Source organism: Trichosurus vulpecula (assembly GCF_011100635.1).
Source record: "Trichosurus vulpecula isolate mTriVul1 chromosome X unlocalized genomic scaffold, mTriVul1.pri SUPER_X_unloc_2, whole genome shotgun sequence".
NCBI classification, from domain to species: domain Eukaryota; kingdom Metazoa; phylum Chordata; class Mammalia; order Diprotodontia; family Phalangeridae; genus Trichosurus; species Trichosurus vulpecula.
In genome coordinates, this window is record NW_023494378.1 from 521,302 (window position 1) to 542,737 (window position 21,436).

A 21,436-nucleotide genomic window follows, 5' to 3' on the forward strand; every position below is an offset into this window, starting at 1 on the left:
TCAAGAGCCTCCACTGTCATCGCCCATCACTCACTGCATTTCATTATCTTCTCCCACCATTCTCAGGAGCAGCCCTATTTGCTCCAGCCACCTCTGTCCCAATCTTACATTCTGATTTTCCCAATTGATCTTCCCATGCCTGTATAGTTGTGAGTTGTGTGTGTGTGTGTGTGTGTGTGTGTGTGTGTGTGTGTAGGGGCGGGCAGGAGGAGGCACTCAGAGCTAAAGACCAGAAGGTCCCAGGCAAGCTGAACACAAGGTATTAGCAGGCCATGGGGGGGGGGGCGGCGAATCACACAGAGCCAATCAAACCTAGGGACTTTAGTTGTCTCTCTCTGTCTACTGGCTGCTTCCCTGTTGCCTACAAATATGTCCATGTATTCCTCATCTTGAAAATACACTCCCTTGATCCCTCCATCTCGCTAACTATCATCGCATATCTCTCCTGCCTTCTCAAAACTCCTTGGGAAGGCCGTCTACAATAGGCGCCTTCACTTACTCTCTTCTCACTCTCTTCTTAACCCCTTCTGGCTTCCAATCTTATTCCACTGAAAATGCTCTCTGCCAAATCCAGTGGCCTTTTCTTCATCCTCATTCTCCTCGACTTCTCTGTAGTTTTTGCCACTGCCAATCACTCTCTCCTCTTGTATCCTCTCTTCTCTCTAGGTTTTTGATACACCTCTCTGCTGGCTCTCCTCCTATATCTCTGACCACTCCTTCTCTTTCTCCTTTGCTGAATCTTCTTCCAGATCACACACCTTCCCCCACCCCCACTGTAAGTGTCCCTCTTGGTTCTGTCCTGGACCCTCTTCTCTTCTTTCTCTATACCACTTCACTTGGGGATCTCATTAGCCTTCTCCCACTCCCTTTTGATTTTCTTTTCTGTTGTCTTTCCCCATTACATTGCTGTTGTTGTTGTTCTGTTTGTCCTCTGTTCTCCAAGAGGACCATGACACCAAGGAGATGATGACATGACTTTCAAATGAACTGGATTTAAGTGAGGAGGGCTGTGCAAAGTCACCAGCCTCACTTTCTTCTCCAGAGCCATCTGAATCCAGTGGCAAGATATAAATCAGGACGACTGGAGGTGGCCCAAGATTCAGTGGGAGACCTTGACCTTTTTAAGCTAAGGCCCTTTGATAGTTTTATAGAATCATTTGCAAAACTGCCTGGGAAGCTCAGACAGTATATACATAGGATCTAGTTAAATGTGGTCACTCAAAAACTGTAGAAAATTATTAATAAAGTTTAAAATGTGAGGAAGGTAGTGTCCTAATTATAACTATATTTCCATCTTAAATTTAAAAAAAAACTTAAAAATACTTGTGTTTCAACCTTTGTCGTAAACCTAAAATATATCTCCCCCTACCCACCCCATTTAAGTACAGTGAAAGGCAATAATGGAATAATAGAGAGAGGTGCAGGCTTGTTCAAGTCCTATCTCTGACACATACCATCTGTGTGGGCATGGGCAGTCATTTAACTTCTTAGTGAACCTAGGCAACTTTCTATGACTCTAGATTACAGATTCATTTCCAATCTGGACATAGAGGTAGTTTCTAAACAAGTCTCTCATCCCTTCTCCCTGCCTATTCCTTTTCCCTGCTGGCTCTCCTAGTTTTGACATTGTAAGATCCTTGAGGACAGAGACTGTCTTTCTTTTTCTTATTCACATCCCTAGCATAGTACCTAATACACAGAAGATACTTAATAAATGCTTTTTGACTATTAGCTTTCATGGATTTAATGACCATCTATAGCTATAGCTCTATACTTCTTACATCTACCTTTGCTGATCCAACCTCCCTACTGTTGCCTTTCAGACATCTCAAACTGGATGTCCAATAGACATCTTAAATTCAGTATGTTCAAAACAGAATTCATCATCTTTCCCCATCTCCATCCCCATCCCCCAATTTCCCTGTTATTGTAGATGGCACCACCATCCCCCAAGTCCCTCAGGCTCACAACCTAGGAGTCTTCTTAGACTCCTCACTATCTCTCACCACCCACATCCAATATGGTGCCAAGGCCTTTCATTTTCACCTCTGCAGCATCTCTCAAATATGTCCTCTTCTTTCCTTTGACACTGCCCCTACTCTAGTGAAAGCCCTCATCTCCTCACCCCGGGATTTTGGAATAACCTGCTGGTGGATCTGCTTACCTCAAGTATGTCACCACTGCAGTCCATTCTCCATTCAGCCTGACCATGTCACCCGTCTATTCAGTAAACTCTCATGACTCCCTATAGCCTCTAGGAGCAAATACCAGATGCTCTGCTTGACATTTAGAGTCTCTATAACTCAGTCCCTTCCTCCCTTTCCAGTATTCTCACACCTTTCTCCCTGACACACACTGTCCTCCTGGCTGTTCCACTAACAAGACCCTTTGTCTCTCAGCTCTGGGCATTCTCTCTGGCTATTCCTCATGCCTGGAACCTGTCCCTCCTCTGCTCCTTCTATTGACCTCCTTAGCTTCCTTTAAGTCCCAACTAAAATCTCACCTTCTCCAGGAAGCCTTCCCCAACCCCTCTTAATTCCAGTGCTTTCCCTCCGTTAATTATTTCCTATTTATTCTGTATGTGACTTGTTTGCATATATTTGCTTGCATGTTCTCTCTCTCATTAGATGGCAAGCTCCTTGAGGGCAGGGACTGTCTTTTGCCTTTCTTTCTATTTTCAGTGCTTAATACAGTGCCTGTCCCACAGAAAGAGCATAATAAATATTTGCTGACTGACCCATTCCCTTGCAGATCCCATCAGGGACCTGGCTGTAATGTAGCAGGAATTCATTTCCATGTGACCAGGTATGTGCAACTCCCCATCTTAACCACCTAAAAAGGGACAAAGGATAGTCTCTGTGTATGGAAGGAAGGGACATATAGAAGAGGGGGACACACTGACAGGTGAGGAACACCCTGGTTTATATTACTTGTGGGAGGCACCCCCAGACTCCTTCCATATCCCCCCATTTCATCATCATGTGTGTAATATTCTTGTTATACATGGAAGCTCATTCTTTTAACACACCCACTCCCTTTTCCTCCTGTTCTTTCCTACTATTTTCAGCCTTGGGCATAGGAATTTTTTTTACTGGTTTTGTGTTTAAACTGGTCCCTGGATCAGAATTCAGTTGTTATTTTGATATCTCTGTGAGACTGGCTGGAATATTGGAACTTGTTTATTTTTCTGGACTTTCATTTGATTTCATTGATATAATTGTTTCCTCTTAGCGGGATAATTTATAAACTTGTTTTTTAGGTCCTGGTTTTTGTTTTCCCATGTCCCCCAGGGACAATGTGGGAGAATAGACAGGGTGCCAGCCTGGCAGCCACAAAGACCTATTTCTGACACATACCAGCTATGTGACTCTGGCAAGTAACCTACCTTCTCAACATTCAAGACAACCCTCTATGACTATGGACATCAGAGAAAGCCTTGGTAGAAGGAGTGCTTTCTCCTGAGAGTTTCCAGCCCTACTAAGGAAATCAAGTTCCTGTCTCTATCTTTCTTTTCCCACAATGAGCAGATTATCCTTACATACATATAAAATGCATTTTTCAATTTCTCCTGATCTTTTCCATTTTGGGATGCATATTAATAATAAACCACAAATTCAATGCATACTAATAATAGAATAATAGGAAATTTCATTCGCATTTTCCAGTTATAAGATGGAATTGTTTCTCAGTGATTATCCCAAGAAAGTCCTGATTATTACCGATTTTACTTTTTAATTGTTTTAATGGATGGTCTCTACAAGCTTTTTCTAAACAAGCTCTCTCCCATAATTTATCTACTGCCAACATGAAGATATCAGTAGGCCAAATGGGTCTTGCTGAAGCTTATTACTGTACTATGTGGTGAGGGGCAAGTTCAGTGGTATGCTGTTACATCACTATTTGCTATATCAGGTTCACACATGAAAAAATTTTCATGTTTTCAGGAATTTGAGTTTGTGCCTGTTGTATTAGTGTTTGCTGTTGTCTCATTTACATCCTGAATTACTGTGGATGTGCCATTTGTTAATGGCAGACAGTCATTTGCTTGAGTTAATATTACCGGTCTTGTTGAATTTGAGCAATTTCTTAAAAAGATGGGTTGAAATGTACTATGTTATAGGTATTGATAATGAGAGGCCTCCTAATGTTAGGACTAGATCCATATTATAATGATAAAGACATTTTGAAAATTTTTCACAGAAATATACAGAATTGTTTTGAAAACGTGACTTTGTTCCAAAGCAATCGAGATATTAGGAAACAATTTCAGCATAACACAAATTTGGTGTTTCCTTATGCAAGATTTCATCCTGCCCTCCTTCATAATAATTCCCAAGCTGCAGCCCATCTAATGCCCACTTCCATAAGAAAACTTGATGGTTTTGTCAAGGTGAAGTGCCATGTTTATTGTATTTCTTCTGGTGCAGTAGAAGCTGTGGGCTAAGAAGGTCTGGGCCATCCCAAATCCCTCTTCCACCTTCGCAGAGTTGCTGTCCCCCAGGTTCTTTGTAGTCTCCCACAATAACTTGTCTTTACCAGACTGGGCCTCATGAGAACCTGAAAAGCATCCAGAGGTCATGGACATTGTGACTGTTGGTTGTAGTAAGTATGTAGTTCTGAAACACTTAACCTTTATAAAACCGTGATACTATCTTGACTAGATTCCCTTTTTAATGTGTGTGATAGATGAAATCTGAATAACTGAGGAAACTGTTAGGCAGATAACACACAGGAGGCACTGGAGTTTCTGGACTCCGGCCTCTAACACAGGTTAACTCAAGGTTCACTCTTGATCTGGTCAGACAAGAAAACAGCTTCAAAGAGGTTAATAATAAGCTTTATTCTAGTCTAGTCTTCTCTAACACAGTATTGCTGATAACGGAAGCACCACAAACTCCTACAGTATTCCCTAATCACCCTTCTCACAGGGAGGGGTGGCACCTACCCCCAGGTCTCGATGGGGTCAATTGAGACAAGCACAAGTTGTGCATCCCCCTATATCCCCTCAAGTCTCAATAGGGGATGGTTGAGGCACACACAGATTCCCCCCTCACAAGCCTTGATGGGGTTCAGTCAAGGCACACAGCATTCCAGCTTGTGCAATCAACCCTACAAGGTTCCCCCCTAAGCTTTGATGGGTACAATCAGGGCATACACAGCATCCCAGCTTGTGCATTCAACCCTAAAGCGTTCCCCAACTCACTGACCAGTGCCCACCTGTTTTATAGGGCATCAGACATATTGCCAGCAATAGCCTCACAAGTTTATATCACCTCGTCCCTGTATCTCACTGAGCAGTTGCAGTGGATGTTTATGATTTCAGCATGCATGTTTATATTATTTATCATTATATAATGCTGCGCAAGTGTGATGGAGATGTTTTGAGCCAAGAGCTTGGGAAACTGAGATTGTTATGGTCATGGATCCTGGGAAACTGAACTCTGAGAAATAATAACAAAAATCCACCTGACACACACCAAAATCCACCTTACACTAAAATTCACCTTACTGACAAAAACAAAGGTTCAAGCTTTCAAGCATATTGACTTATTAAGAATGTGTGCCAATTGCATAACAGATCTGGACCAGGCCCCCTCAGCTGAGGCTGGACCCTGGGGGAAGACACATTTTTATGCATTAAAAGAAAACAATTAACAGGATATAAATCAGGATACAAGATTAGGTGATTTGATTTCTAATTGGAGGAAAGATTAGGAGCTTTACAAGTTGGGAAGAGGATGAGAGAGTTTTAGGAGTTGGGGGTGGAGAGGAGAGCAAGCAGGTAGACTTTCCCAGATGTGAAACAGGATGTCATTCAATTCCCATGACTAACAAGCAAGTGGAATTTACAGGAAAAACGAAACTTGGTCTCAAAATGGAGTGGGTTTTGTAAGAAGGAGGCAGTTTGATTCACATCATTCCCACAGTCCTCTCCTCTGTTATACCCCAACTTCATTTTCCCCAGAAACCCTGTGGATTTTGCATAGTGTGGTGATTGCTAGGAACACTTATGTTGTGTTATAGCAGGACTGACTGTATACTATCATAAAAACAAGTGCGGTAAGTCAAGAGGCATTACATGAATTACTCAGATAATTTGACTGTGCAGATAAGCTGAGGACTAGACAGAAGGAAATAGTATCTGGAGAGAGACTACTATAGAAATCTAACCAAGGAGGAGAAGAGGGAGAATAAGGAAGATGAGGACAAGGAGGACAAGGAGGAGGATGAAAACGGGAAAGCAATGACAACTTTTGTAAATGATTTCTGTAGGGTCTCACTGCCTCCAAAATGCATCACTAAATTTTGCAAATGTAACCCCTGTCCCCAAACCCATTGGTATGGGTGGAGATAAATGCTCTGCCTTTTGTGAGGAGCAGGATGGAGTTGGTGAGAGGCAAGGGCTTTGGTTTTTGCTCAGTCTCCTTTTTGGAACTCTTCCAGGCCAGACTTACCAGGCTTTAAGTTGAGTCACTTCAGGCTCTTGTGGTTTCCAGCTAGGAGAGAAAAGATGAACAAGGCCAATTTCCCTTTAGGTTGCTGAAGGGAGAAGAGACTCTGGGAAGACTTGAGAGGAGCCAGCAGCCTCCATCATATCCCTATTCCCAGGTTGCTACACTAGAGACTACAGGGAGTTTCCCCTTGGCTGAGATTCAGGACCTTCTCTCTTGGCTGGGCTGCTCCCAATAGGAGAGCTCCTTCACTCTGTATTGTCCACTATATATCCTGCTATGTATATCTTCTCTGATTTCTGTCTTGCTACGATTTAAATACATGAGTTTCCTTGTTATTCTCTATGAGTGCTCATTGTGGAACTGGTATTCAGTGGGACAAGGGTCAAGCCTTGGATATAGAATTTTAGGTCCCCCTTTCCCCCAGAAATGACAAAAGGATCAGAAGTTAGACGGAACTCAATCATATCCCCTATATAAACAATATATAAAGGGAGCAGCTAGATATGTTTCTAGCCTGGTATCCCTTTTCTCTGAGGAGAACAGAGTGGCCTCTGGCTCCAACTTTCTGCTTTCCCCTCTGGGCAGGAATGAAAATCTCCCTTGGGGAAGGGTTGGGGGAGAAGAGGCAGGTATCTACTCTGCCTCCCTTCAAGCCACACACAGTGACAGATTTCTCCAGAGGAGGGCCTCTCTACGCATGTGGGGCCCATTCTCTCTACACAGGGTTCTTTCCCTATACATGGGAGCACTGTTCATGGTTTTATAACCTCAGGTCACTTATTTTTGCAAGATATTATGGTTTTGGGGGGGGGACTAGTTATTTCTTTTTCTAAAAGCTGGGGCAGTCTTCTTTCTGTCCTGGGCTTATTCAAAGTATTTTATTTTCTTAGGAGCAGTCTGTGGTGGATTTTTAAAAATATTTTTCATATTTATTATTTGTTTATTAAAAGAGAATGGAATGGAATGCTAATAAAGCATTCTTTTCTTTTTAAATTTTGAGTTCCAAATTTTCTCCCTCCCTCCCACTTCCTGCCTCACCCACTACGAAGTCAAGCAATATGATATCAATTATACATATTTCCATATTAGCCATATTTCAAAAAAAGAAAGAAAAATAAAGAAAGTGAGAAAAGTACACTTCAATTTGCAGTCAGAGCTCATCAGTTCTCTCTTTGGAGGTGGATAGCATTTTTCATCATGAGTCCTTTGGACTTGTCTTGGATCATTGTATTGCTCAGAGTAGCCAAGTCTTTCACAGTTGATGATCATTATAACACTGCTGTCACTGTGCACAATCATCTCCAAGTTTTTCTCACTTCACTTTGCATCAGTTCTTCTCATGTTTTTCTAAAAGCACCCCTTGCCTTGTCATTTCCCACAGCACAATAGCATTCTATCACAATTATATGCCACAACTTTTTCAGCCATTCCTCAACTGATGAGCATCCCCTCAATTTCCAATTCTTTCCCCCTGCAAATAAGTCCTTTTCCTTTCTCTTTGATCTCTTTGGGATACACACCTAGTAGTGGTAATGCTGAATTCAAAGGTATGCATAATTTTATAGCTTTTCGTCACAATTCCAAACTGTTTTCCAGAATGGTTGGACCAGTTCACTACTCCTATTGTGTACCCATTAGTGGACCAATTTTTCCTTCATACCCTCCAGCATTTATCATTTCTGATAAGTCTTGGGTGGTATCTGAGTTGTTTTAATTGGTATTTCTCTAATCAATAGTGATTTAGAGCATTTTTTCATATGACTATAGATAGCTTTGATTTCTTCTTCTGAAAATTGCCTGTTTGTATGCTTTGACCACTTATCAATTAGAGAACAGCTATTATTTTTGTAAAATTTACTGAGTTCTACATTCAGTACATATTTGGGAAATAAGGACTTTTATCAGAGAAACTTGCTGTAACTTTTTTGTATTACTTCATTGTTTATGGTACCTTTTAGCAAAATGTGGTTTCCCTGATTATCCCTTTTAATTTTTTTAATTTATTTTTTATTTTTAGTTTACAACACTTAGTTCCACAAGGTTTTTGAGTTCCAAATTTTCTCCCCCTTCTTCTCCTCCCCCCTACCCCCAAGACCGCATGTAATCCAATATAGGTTCTACATATGCCTTCACATTAAAATTATTTACACAATAGTCAAGTCGTAAAGAAGAATTAAAACCAATGGAATGAATCATGAGAAAGAAGAAACAAAATCAAAAAAGAAGGAAAAAAGAAAAAAAGAGAGAGAGAGCAAATAGTTTGCGTCAATCTACATTCAGACTCCATTATTCTTTCCCTGGATGCTGATAGCCTTTTCCATCATGAGTCTTTTGGAGCTGTCTTAGAACCTTGTATTGCTGAGAAAAGCCAAGTCTATCAAAGTTAGTCATCACAGATACCATGTGTCTGTAATTGTGTATAATGTTCTCCTGGTTCTGCTCCCCTCACTCAGCATCAAATCACATAGGTATTTCCAAGTTATTATGAAGTCCATCTGTTCCCCATTTCTTATAGCACAATAATATTCCATTACACTCATATACCACAACTTGTTTAGCCATTCACCAATTGATGGGCATCCCCTTGATTTCCAGTTCTTTCCCACCACAAAAAGAGCTGCTTTAAATATTTTTGTACATATGGGTCCATTTCCCACTTCTATGATCTCTTTGGGATACAGCCCTAGAAATGGTATTGCTGGGTCAAAGGGTATGCACATCTTTATAGTCTTTTGAGCATAGTTCCAAATTGCTCTCCAGAATGGCTGGATCTATTCACCCCTCCACCAACAATGCAACAGTGTTCCAATTTTCCCACATGCTCTCCAGCATTTATCATTTTCCTGTTTTGTCATGTTAACCAATCTGACAGGAGAGATGTGGTACCTAAGAGTTGTTTTGTTTTGCATATCTCTAATCAATAGTGATTTAGAGCATTTTTTCATATGCCTATAGATGTCCTTAATTTCTTCCTCTGAAAACTGTCTGTTCATATCCTTTGACCATTTCTCAATTGGGGAATGACTTGTATTCCTATAAATTTGACTCAGCTCCCTGTATATTTTAGAGATGAGGTCTTTATCAGAGACACTGGTTATAAAGATTTTTCTCCCAATTTTCTGCTTCCTTTGTTGCATTGGCTTTGTTTATACAAAAACTTTTCCAATTTAACATAATTAAAATTATCCATTTTGCACTTTGTAATGCTCTCTATCTCCTGTTGGGTCATGAATTCTTCCCTTTCTCATAAATCTGATAGGTAAACTATTCCTTGCTCTCCCAAATTGCTTATAGTATCAGCCTTTAATCCTAAATCGTGAGCCCATTTTGAGTTTATTTTGGTATATGGTGTAAGATATTGGTCTATGACCAGTTTCTGCCATACTATTTTCCAATTATCCCAGCAATTTTTGTGAAATAGTGAATTCTTACCCCAGAAGCTGGATTCTTTGGGTTTATCAAAGAGTAGATTTCTATGGTCATTGACTACTGCATCTTGTGTACCTAACCTATTCCACTGATCAACCACTCTGTTTCTTAGCCAGTACCAAGTAGTTTTGAAGACCTTGATAATACAGTTTAATATCTGATATGGCTAGGCCACCTTCTCTAGCATTTCTTTTCATTAATTCCCTTCATATTCTGGATCTTTTGTTCTTCCAGATGAACTTTGTTATTATTTTATCCAGCTCTGTAAAATAATTTTTGGTAGTTTGATTGGTATGGCACTAAATAAGTAAATTAACTTAAGTAATTCTTTATTGTATTAGCTCGGCCTAACCATGAGCAACTGATGTTTTTTCCATTTACTTAGATGTGATTTTATTTGTGTGAAAAGTGTTTGGTTGTTCATATAGGTCCTAGGTTTGTCTTGGCAGGTAGACTCCCAAATATTTTATAGTATCTACAGTAACTTTAAATGGAATTTCTCTTTCTATCTCTTGCTGTTGGGCTTTCTTAGTAATATATAGGAATGCTGAGGACTTATGTGGGTTTATTTTATATCCTGTAACTTTGCTAAAGTTGTTTATTATTTCAAGTAGTTTTTTTTTACTGGATTCTCTAAGGAAATCATCATATCATCTGCAAAAAGTGATAATTCATTTTGTTCTTTGCCTATTCTAATTCCTTCCATTTCTTTTTCTTTCCTTGTTGCTAAAGCTAACATTTCTAGTTCCAAATTGAGTAATAGGGGTAATAATGGACACCCTTGTTTCACCCTGATCTTACCGGGAATATATCTAGCTTATACCCATTACATATAATGCTTGCTGTAGATGCTATTTATAATGTTAAGAAAGACTCCATTTATTCCTATGCTTTCTAGGGTTTTTAATAGTAATGGGTGTTGTATTTTCTCAAAAGCTTTTTCTGCATCTATTGAGATAATCATATGGTTTCTGCTAGTTTTGTTGTTGATATGATCAATTATGCTGATAGTTCTCCTAATACTGAACCAACCTTGCATTCCTAGAATAAATTCTACCTGATCATAGTGTATTATTCTCATCATTAATTGCCGTAATCTTTTTGCTAAAATCTTATTTAAAATTTTAGAATCAATATTCATTAGGGAAATTGGTCTATGATTTTCTTGCTCTGTTTTGACTCTTCCTGGTTTAGGTATTAGTACCATATTTGTGTCATAAAAAGAATTTGGTAGACTCCTTCTTTGCCTATTTTCCCAAATACTCTATAAAGTATGGGAATTAATGGTTCTTTAAATTTTTGATAGAACTCACATGTAAAATCATCTGGCCCTGAAAATTTTCTCCTAGGGAGTTCATTGATGGCTTGCTCAATTTCTTTTTCTGAGATGGGGCTATTTAGGTATTTTAATTCCTCTTCTGTTAACCTGGGCAATTTATATTTTTGTAAATATCCATCCATTTCCCTAAAGTTGTCAAATTTATGGGCATACAACTGGGTAAAATAATTCCTAATTATTGTTTTAATTTCCTCTTCATTGGAGGTGAATTCAACCTTTTCATTTTTGATACTGGTAATTTGGTTTTCTTCTTTCTTTTTTTTAATCAAATTGACCAAAGATTTATCAGTTTTATTGGTTTTTTTTTTCATAAAACCAGCTCTTAGTTTTATTTATTAATTTAATAGTTTTCTTGATTTCAATTTTATTAATCTGTCCTTTGATTTTCAGTATTTTTAATTTGGTATTTAATTGGTGATTTTCAATTTGTTCTTTTTCTAGCTTTTTCAGTTGCATGCCCAATTCATTCATCTCTTTTTTATCTATTTTATTCATGTAAGCATTTAGAGATATAAAACTCCCCCTAAGAACTGCTTTTGCTGCCTCCCATAAGTTTTGGTATGATGTCTCACTATTGTCCTTCTCTTGAATGAAATTATTAATTGTTTCTATGATTTGTTCTTTGACCCACTCATTCTTTAGGTTTAGATTATTTAGTTTCCAACTGATTTTTTGTTTATTTTTCCGTGGTCCTTTATTATAAATATTTTTTATTACATCATGATCTAAAAAGCATGCATTGACTACTTCTGCCTTTCTGCACTGGATTGTGAGGTTTTTATACCCTAGTACATGGTCAATTTTTGAGTATGTGCCATGTACCACTGAGGAAAAAGTATATTCCTTTTTAACCCCATTCGGTTTTCTCCAGAGGTCTGTCGTATCTGCCTTTTCTAAAATTCTATTCACCTCCTTAACTTCTTTCTTGTTTATTCTGAGGTTAGATTTATCAAGTTCAGAGAGGAGGAGTTTGAGGTCTCCCACTAATACTAGTTTTGCTATCTATTTCTTCCTTTAACTCCCTTAACTTCTCCTCTAAATATTTGCATGCTACACCAATTGGTGCATATATGTAAAGTAATGATATTGCTTCATTGTCTATGGTGCCTTTTAGCAGGATATAGTGTCCTTCCTTATCTCTTTTAGTCAGATCTAATTTTGTTTTGCTTTGTCTGAAATTAGGATTGCTACCCCTGCTTTTTTTTACTGGAGCTGAGGCACAATATATTCTACTCTAGCTTTTTACCTTTACCCTTTGTGTATCCCCGTTTTTCAAATGTGCTTCTTGTAAACAACATATTGTAGGATTATGGTTTTTAATCCATTCTGCTATCTGCTTCCGTTTTATGGGAGAGTTCGTCCCATTCACATTCACAGTTATGATTACTATCTGTGTCTTTTCCTCCATCCTATTTCCCTCCCCCTTGTTTGTGCTTTTATTTCTCCCTTCTCCCTTCCACTCCTCAAAAGAGTTTTGCTTTTGACCACTGCCTTCCTCAGTTTACCTTCCCTCTTGATTCCCCTCTCTTCTCTCACCTTTTTCCCCTTGCTACTCCTTCCTTCCCTTCTGACCACCTCCCCCTTTTCTTCCCCTTTCCCCTCCTGCTGCATGTAGGACAAGTTTGATTTCTATACTTACCAGAGTATGTTATTCCCTTCTTGAACCGAATCCAATGAGAGTAAAGTTCAAATACTGCTCTTCTCCCTCCCTTCTTTCCCTCTACTATAATATGTTTTTGTGCCTCTTTGTGTGATGTAATTTACCCTTCTCTACTACCTCCTTATCTCTTCTCCCAGAACCATCCCTTTACATCTCTTAATTATGTTTTTATCACTATATCTGTTATTTTATACTGATACCCACAGTCTATGTACATCCCTTTCATTGTCATAATAACTGTACTATTCTCAAGATTGACATATATATATATATATATACATATATATAACATATGTAAAACAATATTATCCTATATAAGGATGGTAACAATTAGCCCTTATTGAGTAACAAGGTTTTTCTCCCCTGTTTACCTTTTCAGTCCACCATCTTGGCTCCCACCTATCCCTTTTAATTAAGCCTACTTTTGCTTTTGCTTTGTCTGAGATCATGATTACTACCCCTGCTTTTTTTTTTTTTTTTTTTTTTGGCTTTAGCTGAAGCACAATATATTCTGCTCTAGCCCTTTATTCTAACTCTCTGTTTCAAGTGTATCTCTGGAAAACAGCATATTGTTGGATTCTGGTTTCTAATTCATTTTGCTATCCACTTCTTTTTTATTGGTGAGTTCATCCCATTCACATTCGCAGTTACGACTACTGTGTATTTCCCTCCATTCTATTTTCTTCTGTTTCTTCTTCTCTCTCTTTTTATCCTGTCCCTCCTCAAAAGCCTATTTTGCTTCTAACCACTGCCTCCCTTAATTTACCATTCCCTTTATCAACCTACCCCCTCTTTCTCTTTTCCCCTTCCTCTCCTATTTCCCTATTAGGTAAATTACATCTCTCTAAATGTAACTCGGTGTGTATATTTATATTCTTCATTCTTTGAACCAATTCCAATGAGAGTGAGATTCAAGTATTGCCCACCACCCCACCACACCCATTTTTCCTATCCGTTGTAAAAGTTCTTCTTTGTGTGACTCTTTTATTTGAGAAAATTTTCCCCGTTCTGCCTCTCCCTTCCCCCTTCTCCCAGTGCATCCCTCTTTCTCACCACTTCATTTTTGTCTTTTTCGAGATCATTCCAACATAATTGACTCACATGCATGGCCTCTATGTAAACTACTTTTAACTGCCCTAATAATGATAAAGTTCTTAGGAGTTACATGTATCATCTTTCCGTTGTTGTTGTTGTTGAGTCATTTCATTTGTGTTTGACTCTGTGACCCCACTTGGAGCTTTCTTGGCAAAGATACTGGAACAGTTTACCATTCCCTTCTCTAGTTTATTTTTACAAATAAAGAAACTGATGCAAACAGGCTTAAGTGATTTGTTCAGAGTCCCACAACTAGTAAGTGTCTGAGGCCAGATTTGAATTTAGGAAGATAAGTCTTCCTGACTCTAGGCCAGGTACTCTATCCATCATACCACCTACCTGCCCATTATCTTCCCATATAGGAATATAAACAGTTTGGCTTTTTATTAAGACCCTTATGATTACTCTTTCATGTTTGCCTTTTTATGTCCCTCTTGAGTCATGTGTTTGAATGCCAAATTTTCTATTCAGCTCTGGCCTTTTCATCAGGAATGCTTGAAAGTCCTCTATTTCATTAAATATCCATTTTCCTCCTGAAGGATTATACTTTTTGCCAGGTTTTTCTTGGTTGTAATCCTAGCTCCTTTGCCTCCCAGAAAATCATATTCTAAACTCTCTACTTCTTTAATGTGGAAGCCACTGAATCTTGTGTGACCCTAAATGTGGCTCCAACAATATTTGAATTGTTTCTTTCTGGCAGCTTGAAGTATTTTCTCTTTGACCTGGGGGCTCTGGAATTTGGCTATAATATTCCTGGAAGTTTTCATTTTTAGATCTCTTTCAGGAGGTGATTGGTGGATTCTTTCAATTTCCATTTTACCCACTGGAACTAAGACATCAGGGCAGTTTTCCTTGATAATTTCTTGAAATACAATGTCTACACTTTTTTTTATCATGGCTTTCAGGTAGTCCAATAATTCTTAAATTATCTCTCCTTGATCTATTTTCCAGGTCAGTTGTTTTTCCAATGAGATGTCTCACATTTTCTTCTATTTTCTTCATTCTTTTGACTTTGTTTTATTGTTCCTTCATGTCTCATTGATATTAGCTTCCACTTGCCCAATTCTAATTTTTAAGAAATTATTTTTTTCAGTGAGTTTTGTACCTCTTTTTCCATTTGGCCAATTTTGTTTTTTAAGGAGTTGTTTTCTTCAGTGAGTTTTTGTATATCCTCTCCCATTTGGCCAATTCTGCTTTTAATGAGTTCTTCTCTTCAGTATGTTTTTGTGCCTCTTTTACCATTGGGCCAATTCTGTTTTTTAAGGTATTATTTTCTTCAGTATTTTTTGTGCCTCTTTTACCAAGCTGTTAGTTCTCTTTTCATAATTTTCTTGTATCACTATCATTTTTTTCCCAATTTTTCCTCTAGCACTCTTATCCCTCTCTTCAACTCTTCCAGGATTCTTGTTGGACTTGGGTCAAATTAGCATGCTTTTCTCTGAGGCTTTGTTTGTAGCTGTTCTCACATGGTTATCTTCTTCTGAGTTTATATGTTGGTTTTCCCTGTCACTGTAGTAGCTTTTTGTGGTCAAATTATTATTTGTTGTTGTTTGTTCATTTTTCTAGATTTTGAACTTTATGTTAAAATTGGACTCTGCTCACCTGGGTGTAGGGAGGCACTGTTCCAGCTTCAGGCATTTTCATGCTGCTATCTTCAGAGCTATTTCTGGTGGTCTGCAAGTTTTCAGTGCTTTCAAGGTGGTGTGATCTAGGAAGAGGTGTGGTAACTGCTTTCTTGGTCTGTGCTCTGGTCTTTATCCAGGAAGGACCTCTGGTCCCCTACAGACTCAAACACTAGTGCTCTCTTTGCTTTGGAACTGAGACCAGGGCCTCTGCTCCCTTGTGACCAACTCCCAGTGCTCTTCTCTGCCCTGTAACTGCAACCCAGATGGGCAATAGAGTTACCAATTAACATTAGCTATGCCTAGTGGGATCAAAGGATCCCCTATAATCTTCTGACCCATTGTGTTTTAAATGGGGCTATTTGACTACACCTATATGCCCAAATAGAATTTGTAAGCTAACAATTTTCCTGAGAAACTTGGAGGATCTTTTCCTAAAGTCATCTCCTTTTATTTCAATTCTTATTTATCCCTTAGCAAATTAATGGGTATTACCTCAACCAAGGAAACTGAGGCCTGGGAAACAACCTTGATTTAGAAAAAAAGTTTTTGGCATTTTCCTGTAGCCAGTTCTATTTCAAAAGAGAGGTTTTGTCTTTCCATTATAGAAAATATTTTTGCTGGCATTTTTTTCTTTTATTTTTCTCTCCGTAGGAAGTAGAATTTTCTTTTTAGAGCCACAATTTTGTTTCTTCTTGGTTAGATCCTGGAATATTTTTCCAATGTGACTTTATTTCTTTATGTTGGTTTTTTGGAAGTATAGATAGAACATCAGGCCTGGAGTCAGGGAGACTCATCTTCCTGAGTTTAAATCTGGCCTCAGACATTTACTGATGTGGTTTGGGGTGCTGGGAACCCCAAAATGCAATGTACAGGGTGGGTCTGCCTCAAAAGAATTCTACTACTCAAGCCTTCTTTCAGTCAGAGTAGTAAGGATTATTATACACTGATTGGGCAGGCAAGATTTCTAGTAAATCTGTGAATTTGACAGGGACAAGACTGATACTTATATACAAAAAAAACTGTGGGAAGATCTGGATGGGATGAAGAAGTGGTAAATAGCCTGGAGTGGGCCAGGTGCAGACAATGGGAGGAATTAAGTGGTAGGGCAGCAATGAAGAGACAGTTAAAAAGTATAATCCTTTACTGGGATGGGCCAGATGCCTCAGGTGAACACCTGGGTTCTGGGCTGCTGAAATGTATGAGAAAGTTAAAGGACTGAAGGTATTTCCCTTTTTAGGGGTTCAGGTCCCATACCCCATTACTTACTAGCTGTGTGACCCTGGACAAGTCATTTAACTCTGTTTGCCTCAGTTTCCTCATCTGTAAAAGGAGCTGGAGAAGGAAATGGCAAACTACTCCAGCATCTTTGCCAAGGAAACCCCAAAATGGGGTTAGGAAGAGTCAGACAAAACTCGAAAATGACTAAACAATAACAACTTTATCCTGGCTTGGCTTCGTCCTGTTGTAATTCAGTAATGTCCAACTCTTTGTGATACCATTTAGGGTTTTCTTGGCAAAGATACTAAAATGGTTTGCCATTTCCTTCTCCAGTGGATTTAGGCAAACAGAGGTTAAGTTAATGAGGGCACAGTCTCTGGGAAGCCCCTTGAATCTGGAATACAGTCTCTGGGAGCCCCCTTGAACTGTCCTTGAATCTTCCAACTGGATCTGGCCTTCCCCTAAGGCCACAAGCCTCACATTTTCATTAGGCCCAAATCTCTACCTAGCCTCACCCTTTATTGTCCAGCTACTTCTCCACCCTTGATATATCAGTATCCATGCCTTCAGCTACTTCCCATCCTTAATTCCATTCTCTAGGTTCCTGGACTCTGACCCGACCTTATCCTCCTTAGACTTCCCCTCAAGACCCTCCCTAAAGCCCTCCTTTAGTCACCCCAGACCACCCCTCAATCCCTCCTACAATCTTTGTGTATATAATCTCCATCTTGCCTCCATGAAGGTGCTCAGATTCAATCTAATTCAGTAGGTTGAATCTGGCCCGCTTGTGAAAACAGGCGTCACAAAGGGTGGGATTTCTTAAGACAGCCCATTATGGTGAATCCCTAATAAACTTTGTCTTTTCCCTTGGCTGAGAAGGCTTGGGTCGAATTCTTTCGGCAGGACCCGGCGTGTAGGTATTTTGGGGCCGCAGCGGTCACCCCTAGAAACATATGGTTCCTTACAATCATCATTTTTGCTATAACCTCTTCAAAGTGACTTGCCCAGTGTCACGCAACTAGTAAGTGCTTGAGGCTGGATTTGAACTCAGGTCTTCCTGATGCCAGTCCCAGTGCTCTATCCACTGCACCACCTAGCTGCCCCAGGCTGCATCCTACTGTTATGCAATTGCTACATTCATTGATATGATGTATTTCATGAAAGTCTGAATGTTACTGCATATATAATTAATTGATATTTGGTGATGTGATGAAAGAAATATCTCCTCTTTGAGTTCACAAGGTAGATTATTGCTGCTGAAATAAATCTACCCTAATGCAGAATTTATAGAGGTAAGAAAAACCTAGGTTATGTTATCCTTAAGCACAGGTTCAGGCTTCAGGAAAAAAAAAATAATCCTGAACAATAATTAGAATTTTCTGGCAAGTTTTTAGAGAGAAAATTACACCAGAGAGACAGAGAAATAAATTATTTTACATGTTGCAATCTTGTACATTCTTTTAGGCTATAGAAATTTTTAAAAGACAGATTTATAATTCCATGCTTCTTCAATGTCGAAAAGGTGGAACAAGTTTCGTTCAGCAGAGTCATGATCTCGTATTTCCCCTAAGGAAACAAATCTAGTTAAACAAGATTCTATAGGTAAACTAAGTCAGAGGGTTCACAATGGGCTAATTGAGAGAGGAGATTTATGGGCCTACAGAGTAAAATCCCTTCCTCAAATAAAGTAATCCAAATTACTTTGGGAAGCCTTGACTCCTTTTTTGGTGGGGGTGGGGGGGAGTTCTTATCTGAGAAATGTTTGACGCCTTAAGTAATTTTTCACATCCCATGGGACAGGTTTCAGCCAGCTCAATAACTTTCCTGTAAATAATGAAAATTAACTTTAAAAAAATAAAAGATGAAAAATTATTATCATATATATGAGGAATGTCAAAAAGTCTTCCCTTAATATCATCATTGAATGAATCAGGTTTAACTAGGTGAGGTTAATATTAACAGAAAACAGGTTTCAGTTAACCAAAATGTTCCAGGAAGAATGGCATACTAAAATTAATGAAAGGAAATAAAAAATGAAAAATTCTCATTTCAATTTCCCCTGTTTTGATTATAGAGAAGTCTGCAATACAGGTCTTTGACCGCACACTTATTAATGTATACGTTCACATTAGAATTTTGGCATATACCTCCGCAGGCAAACAGAAGCATCAGGAAACATTAAAGCAGAAGTAATATAATAATCACCAGTGTTAAATAACATGAGGTCTCTTTGATCTAGTTTGTTCCTGGTAACCCACTCGAAACGTCCATTAAATTAGAATATTTCATATTGGGTCTTAGCTGTCTCATGTAGCTGTCTGGTCTTAAGAAACATTTTCCCTTGGAAATTCTGGAATTAGGTCTCATTAACAGGGCAGTTTGGGAGAGATGTTCCTCCTAGTAGATCCACTTCCCTAGCTCCAAGTCACTTGCAGATGTTTTCTAGGTAATGCTGCTAGTAAAACCTGTCAGTGATAAAAACTTAATACAATTAACACAACCTCTTAAATTTGGCTTTCCAGTAAGTAGTTCATGAGGTGAAAACCAATTCAAACCTTATTAACAACCCAGCTATAACAACATCAAATTAGGAACCAATAATTCTCCCCAAAAGTTCAAAGAATTTCAGTCTTCACTTCCCACTTGGTCTTTTTACCTGAACTGTGTACCTGATGTGGATAATGCTGTCTACAGGCTGAAGAAAGAATCTTAAAAAGCATCCATGAAGGCCTGACTTGGAAAATGAGCCTTTCTGTTTCCTAATGTTATCAGATAGAGAATTCAAAACAGAAAAAGAAACATGATTTAAAATTTCTTTTACACTTATTAATGCAATTTTATAAGTAAAATCTTTCATTCAATTTTGAGAAATTATTGCTAAAAATAACCAAAGTCCACATATCTTAGGAAAAAGGAAAAATTACAAAAAGTTCATCTGTGTATATTCAATTGAACCTGAAGGATGTTCAGTACTTTACCTTTTGACCTTGCTCTTAATTACTTTCAGGATCAAAAGAAAAAAAATTTAAGTATATCACCCAGGAACATCACATGTACTTGTCATTCTTAAGAGAAATATTTGGAAGCCATATATACATACATATATATATTATATATATACATATACACGCACATATGTATATATATGTATGTATGTATACATATACACACACACACAGAGACACATATATGTCTTCCAAATGTTTCTCTAAGAACTAGATATATGTATCTCTCTCCTACTTCTTAGAGAAAACAGTATAATTTTGTCGCTTTTCTAAAAATTGAGTTTACTACTCCATTAAAATGTAAATTTTTACATTAAATCTAAAACTTTTACATTTTCATTGCATCACATGTTTGTCCTATCCCCGCTTTGAAGATATGTATGTGCATGTATGTGCAAGTGCATATATATGTATATGTATATAATTATATTGTATTATATTATGTTATATTATATCATGGCATCCAGAAAAGCAGTGGCACTGTGCAGACACACAAACACACACCATAGATATCTATATACACATATATATACATATATATGTGTATATATACATATATGTATATATACACATATATACATATATATATATATATATCTCTTCCAAATGTTTCTTCAGCTTCAGTATTTGACCTTCCAGTGAATAGCTTCATTTAATTTCTTTAAGTATTGACTGATTTAATCTCCTTGCTGTCCAAGGGACTCTCAAAAGTCTTCTCCAGCACCATAATTTGGAAGTGTCAATTCCGTGGTGCTCAGTTTTCCTTATAGTCCAACTCTCATCGCCGTACTCGGCTACTGGAAAAAAAACATAGCTTTGACTGTATGGGACCTTTGTCAGCAAGGTGATGTCTCTGCTTTTTAGTCTGCTGTCCAGACCAGTGCTCCTTCCAAGGAGCAAATATCTTTTAATTTCACAGCTGTAGTTGCCATGTGTAGTGAAAAGTATTGTATATTAACCCCTAACACAAAAATAAAATATTTAAATCTGGAATCTATTGAGATTAACTTGGCTTCAAAGTGTAACTTCAATACATACTATTCCAGGTAAAATGCTATAATTTTCATAATCAATGACCAAATAATCTATCAGATAAAAATCACCTCTTATTAAAACAAACATGTAAGCTCCCTCACTTCAGCTGTGAGAGGTCCTAATTTCTCATTAAACCACTTCAGTACTTCAGAATTTCACAATCTGGTTTTAGAAAGATTGATAAGATTTTGTGACCTTGCCCATTAGAAGGTCCCAAGGAATCTGGTAAGTCCCCAAAGAACTTCACAGATGAAGAGAATTTACAAGGTCTATTATACTTCTCCCAAATAGCAAGTTATTATAATTATTCATTTGAAAGCAAATTATATACTTAGCAGTTTTATACATTGTGACCACATTCTCTAACAGCTCATTTCAATAATCTAAAATCATCCAGATTAAAAAAGAAGTAAATTTTCTGAGGATACAATTATATAACCCTCTAGATATGATTTTTCAAACTCACAACATTTCTTATACAATGATTTCCTAAAAATCACAATACAAGAAAAATTAAAAGCCTAATAATAACATAAATAATATCATAGGTTTTGAGTTGAGATGAAGTGGAGTCA